The 6550-nt window shown below is 38.9% G+C and overlaps 1 pseudogene; it reads right to left on the reverse strand.

Moving 5' to 3' along the window:
• LOC141113384 (protein-glutamine gamma-glutamyltransferase E-like) overlaps nucleotides 1–3290 on the reverse strand; it is a 104366-nt pseudogene extending 101076 nt beyond the window's left edge.
• Nucleotides 3291–6550: the final 3260 nt, after the last annotated feature.

Here is a 6550-nt window from a genome sequence, read left to right on the forward strand (position 1 = left end):
GACGGAGCAGGAAATGGGCCGGATAGTCGAGCGGGCGGACGGCCGTAATGTGCCACACAAGCGGGGGTCAGCTCAGGGGATGTCCAGGAGTCTGGATGGAGGGCCCGGTGGTGAAATTCCGCAGCTGGAGGGCTCTGGGAGCAGCAAGATGGCTGCCACCCACCTCTGTCTCTGGAATGCAGACCTCCGTGGGATATCTTCTATTGGGCCCTAGGTCTCCCAGGCACTCTACTCCTGGTCCGCGGGAGCCGCCGCAAACACCCCCGGGAGGGGCAGTCTTCAGTGCCGCCAATCGCGGCTCTCGAGCGTGGGGGACCCCGAGGCCCTGTAGGCCTCAAGATGGCAACCGGACCTCTGTGGATGGTGCCGGCCCCGGGCCGGACAGCAGAGCGAGCGGATGGCCGGCACGCTCCAAACAAGCGGGGGTCGGCTCAGGGGATGTCCAGGAATCCGTATAAAGGGTTTGGTGGAGTAATCCTAAATCGCAGTGCAGGATGGTTGTGGATACTGCCAGAGGCGACGGAGCCCAGCCACCGCACATCCTTCTCCGTTCACGCTCCGCTGCAAGCAATTTTAAATTACATTTTTTCCTTTAGAAATTTCAATTTGCTGCAATACTGTTATAAACATGGGAAAGAGGCGCTACTTTGCAGGCAGACTAAGGGGACCCCCCCTAGGCATGATATTCAAAGGAATATTTCATTTTTTATTGTTTCACTTTAAGCATTATTAAAATCACTGCTCCTGAAAAAACGGCCATTTTAAAAACTTATTTTTGCATTGATACATGTCCCCTGGGGCAGTACCTGGGTCCCCATATACTTTTTATGGCAATAACTTGCATATAAGCCTTTAAAATTAACACTTTTGATTTTTCATGTTTGTGTCCCATAGACTTTAATGGTGTTCGCAGAAATTTTTTGTCTGTTCGCATGTTCTGTTACGAACCAAACCGGGGGGTGTTCAGCTCATCCCTACTCAGAAAGAAAGGTCAGCAGTGGCACCTACTGTACATCTTCCTTCAGTACAGGTTTCCTCTGTGCTAAGATGAGTGGAATGTGTAGGTGATCCAAGGTACACTCCACTCTGAATTTTTAACAATATACTGTATGAGTATCCAATGCTCAAAAGACCTTATCTATGTGATGATCACAAAATAATTTTTCTTTCATCCATAAATAAGAGCACATAAACAGATAAGCCTGTAATCTTTAAGTGGCTTAGATGTGATGACTGTATTTGTTTTACTTTTTAGGCTTTCTTTCTTCTGTTTTCATCTGGTGATCCAGCCAGTAAGTCTGTTGTTTTTCAAAAGTATAAGCTCTCTTGCAGATGTATCAGTTACAAGGATGAGACAAACCATTTTCCAGTGGCAGGGGTGCTTACGAATGTAGGCTTCTATTTATTTATGTAAAACCTTTATCCCAAAAATAAAAATAAGTGTTAGCTGGAGTTTGGCTTCAATTTGTTACATTTAAATCTTCTAGTCCATCTAACACTAACCCACTGTCTGCCTTAAGATAAACTTATTATGGGATGTATATGTGTATGTGGATTGGCTGCTAAGGGTGAGGGGGGATTGTCCCACAGTGTATATCTTTGTGTACACTGTATGTAAAAATCCATTAGCGGGGGGAGGACCGTAGGGAAACGCCTTATATACAGTATATCAGCTCCCTTTCCCACGTCCTTCATACCAAGCTGAAGTGTATTACTGAAGTAATCGCTCGTGTTTTGCATTTTCGTGTTTTCCTAATTCAATATGCCTAAAGTTGCTAGTTCGAACGTAACCCTTTTCAAGAAGTGGATTAATGGTGACAGCAATTTCGCCGTGGAAGGTGGGAAGATATTCTGCAAGTTGTGCACGAAATCAGTAAGTTTTTATTCAGTTTTCTTTGAGAACTCTTCTTATACCTATATCATTCTCATTTCTCTCACTTTTTCCATTTTTCGAGAGAATGTCATCTTTTTCTATTACTTCCACAAGCACTGTATATTTTGAAGTTATGGCCACTAACGTTCGTTTTATGGTACCCAACAGCCTTGTACCCCAAGTAGCCTTGAAATGCTCCTCAAGTGTCAAAATTTTCTATAGTTGAAAACTGTTTTCTGTCCTCACCTTAGTCCCCGTTCCAAAACTGATCTATTCTGGCCTGTGTAGGAAACGTACTTTTACTGGAGAATTTTTACCGGTACTAAATACAAAACTTTTTCTTGTATTTAATTTACAGTATGAGTTTAAGAAGAAGTGGCAATTCGACGTGCACAAGAAAAGCGAGCAGCACTTGGCAAGGGACAGAGCTCTGAGTACTGATCGGAAGCAGCAGCAACTCCTTAGAGATGTGGTGTCATGGGAAATTTGGCCCGAGGTCCAGGAATTTTCCAGAGACGTTACCATGGCTTTACTTAAAGAAGGCATTCCGTTACACAAACTGGAGAAGGGCATAGTCGCTCACGTACAATTCTACTATAATTAAAACTAAAATTGTTGTAAATCTCTGTAAATAGTAATAAAGTAGTTAATATGATTCAAGTTGCACAACTTAATATCCCTTTTACGATGGGAAGGGGGATGGAAAGTTGAAAAATAAATGCCACATTTGACCAAAATAAAATGCCACATTTGGTGGTCTCTGCTTATAAGTGATGTCTGCCAGGATTTGCGGTACCCATAAATACATTAAGGATATATATGCGCATTATGGGGTCATGGACCCATTGGACCTTCTAAAGACATGAACGTTGATACTCTCCTGTACCCCATAGACAGGGTGCCATTAACTTATTCTCATCCTGCAAACTTTTATGGTAACAATTACATCTTGCCATCAAGACATACCCCTGGCCTAAAACTCAGCGTAAATGTCTTTTTGATGGTTCAATCGATGATGTTTTGCAAAATTTAACAGAGGATTGTAATATTGTTAGCATTTTCAGTATTTACAGCTTTGTAATATTTAGCTATATAATTTGTTAGATTTTTTTTTATTTTAGATTGTTTTATGCTATGAAACTTCTATTGTAAAAGTATTTAAAATGCCTAAATAGTATAATAAATTATATTGCTCAGCCAATCACTTATTCATTCCTACAACATTCAGTAGGCTACCTGGTACACACACACATATATATACACACTTGCCAGACATCTTGCACGTTGTATCTCTGTGTATCAGTCAGTCTTTGGTATACTTGTATCCAACATTGCTGTTGTGTGTTCTTATATTGTCTTCAGTATGCAAAACATCTGGGTGAGGTTTTTTCCTCCTTTTTTTTACTGCTGTATACACATATTGGGGTTGCTCAATGCTGGATATGTAATTACTGAAGTCTCATAGTCACAACAGCCTGAACGTGTATGGGGACATGCCAGTCGGAGTTACTCATACAAATGTACCTATAGCTTCTGTAGGGAGATTATACATGCTGTACATACAGCTTGATCAAATTTTATATTTAATTACAAATTGGAGGATTTTATATTACTTGGCTGGATACCATTTACTAAAAGAAACTTGTGCTAAGAGAAATAATAACATGGCCATCATTACATTACTGCCCCACATCTCTATCTCTTCCAATCACAGAACGTTTTGCATTCATTGAGAAAAATGAGACGCATACTCTGAATGAGGCCCTTGCTGAGAGAGCACCCACTCGTGGATACTATGGCAGGGCAGCCACTTGGCACAGGACTTGGAAAACTGTGGTAATCATCACTATAGTAGCAGCAAAGTCTACAGTGATTTCCAGCTTCCGCAGTGATCCCATAGGTATGAAATATGCATACATACATTGGTCAAAGCCAGACAATACAAACCATACCTTGATATCAGTTATAAATAATCTTTGGTTGAAAATACAATTATTGTTTATAAGGGATTGTGTCAATAGCCTTTGGCCTTCAGTTGACAGCATCAATTTTTCATCAGTTCCAGATCCTGCTGAGATTATTGAGAATATACTGACAGGTACTGTATATTTGACCTACAGTTGTCCTTCTTCTGACCAGGAGAGAAGGATTGATTGCTGTGCCCTGGGGTGGCAATCAAAACACCCCGAGTAATAAAGTGCCACATCCTAATATAGAATTGAAGGATAAGGAAAAATGGACTTTAAGGGAACGTGTGGAAAAATGTAACAAATTTTAATAGTTCACATACATTGACTACATATACAGTGCACATTCAATAAAACACATTTAAATATTGAGTACAGGTAAGGGAACCCATTGATCAACCCAAAAAATAAAAGCCGCTTGTATACTTCCTGTGGGGCTATACTTGATATATGTCGGAAAAGCCCACACTAAGATATGGCATTCCCTGTTGGGGTGTTCAAAGATCCTTGAAGAGTTTAAAAAATGCTCAACATGTTTCGCCACCAAGATTGTCGTTTCTTCAGGAGCTTCTGTATCTCTAATTAGAGAGATAGATTGTAATTAGAATAGGATATAAACATTTTAATACATAGTTTTTGTAATATAAATACATATGCATAACCATATATGTAAGTTGTGTGAACTCACCACACTCGGTGTTGAAGAAAATCTTAGCGCTCACCCCAACTGATGGGACACTGCTACTGACCAAAGAATCTCTCCTGATGTAAGGGAGAGAAGAAAACCACAGAACTTGACCCCAAGCACAACCGAACAGCAACCCAGGATATAAATTGAGATATGGTGGTACATCAGGTAGCTAAAATTATAAGGTATACATGTTTGACTGGACTAGCTTATACATTGTTTAACATATGCGACAATTGCGATAGTAAGCAATTCTGTACTCACATATATGCTGCAACCTGATATTCCACAAATGCCCGTAGGCACTATAAAAGGCCTTTTATAGGGACTGTACTGTACTGCTATTATTTGGCAACCCTAGGCAGGTAGTATGCTTTTTGCTTATCTGGCTATCTTTGTATATTAATTATTCCATCTAATCATACTAACCCCAAACAAAATCATTCATACTAAATCTTAACAGTTAAATGTACCGGCATGCACTTACATACCAAATATATATGCCTATAGATATACTCATAGCTTGTAAATACAAATCTAACTAAATATAATGAGCTCCAATAGCTGTTAATATAAATGTTTCTAATTTCTGGGAACATGATTTATAAAGTACAAACATACCTTATGTCTTCTTTTAGAGATTACAGTTCCTATATAAGTCCACAGTCACCTGGGATCTCGACACACATCCCAGGAGGCTTCAGGACTAGTCTTACAGCCAACCGCCATTGTGTTTAGAATGTTTTGTAAGACAGTAATGGTAATGATAAAACAGCCTTTACCAACCTACATCTTTATGCTCTGAATTTGGTTTAGTCAATCACAGCACGCAAGAGAAGTTTTAGAGAGGTAAGACTCAGGCAATATTCTCCCTATACAAACTTCAGTGTAATGTTCTACAAAACTTGTTCCTTTTCCTCTAATATGTTCTATAGCTTGTATTGTTTAGTTAAAAGCATGTCTAGTGGTTTTAGGAACTAAACTGCATGTGAGTGAACTATATATTGAAGACTAACTGAGCAGCATATGTAGACTCTGAAATGGCTGCTTTGTATGAATAAGGGCCCTTTTATATGGACGTTCAGTCTAAATCCACCTGTCTGTTTATTAGACGGATCCTGAAGGTCTAGGAGTTAACAAATGTAAATGCACATCCAAGTCAGTTTATGTCCTGACTTGGACAAAAACCTCAATAAAGATTGGAAAATACAATGTCTCCCTCTCATGCCTTCAAAGGGTAACTCCACTTTCCTTGTCAAAAGAAGTTTATTGAGTATACAATGTTATAAAGATACATAAAGTAAGTTTACAGGGATCTATAAAGTAAGCTTATTGTTTTACAGTAGGGTTTATATAGGTAAATATCATGAAATTTCAAATATTAAACATTGGGTTCACGTAAACCTAAATTAAAGATATATATCATTTCCTTAGTTACTTTTGTAGGTATTTAAATGATTTATACCTACTATACATATTGTTTACAAGTAGAGTGTATATAGGTCAAATAAATTCTGATAATGAGCTTTAATCGTAAGGTGGAGAAAAGGAAAGAGAAAGAAGAAAAAGGGTTGAAAGGTAGAGGTATGGTCCACAAGGTTGTCCCGCTCGTCAGTTTATTATTCTTTTTAGATCTCTTTGAAGCCTTAGAATGGGTGTCTCTGTAAGTCATTTAATCTGTTACCATGGCAACAGGACAGAGTCATTGAAGTTTGACAGGAACTGTTGTTTTATCCAAGGATGCCAAAGTTTTTCAAATTTTGGAATTTGATTTTGATCGATGGCTACCATCTTAGCATGGGACATTGTATTATTCATTCTGTGAATTGTTTCTGCTAGTACCAATGTAGGAGATTTCCATGCCTTGGCCACTGTTTGTTTTGCAGCCGTTATTAGTTGGATCATAAGTTTGAATTGAGAGAGTGTTAACCATTCCGGTTTTAGATTAAGTAAAGTTAAATATGGATTTGGTTGTATTATTTTTTTAAATATTTTAGATGCAATCACGAAGACTTCCTTCCA

Source organism: Aquarana catesbeiana, linkage group LG12, assembly GCF_042186555.1.
Source record: "Aquarana catesbeiana isolate 2022-GZ linkage group LG12, ASM4218655v1, whole genome shotgun sequence".
Taxonomy (NCBI): Eukaryota; Metazoa; Chordata; class Amphibia; order Anura; family Ranidae; genus Aquarana; species Aquarana catesbeiana.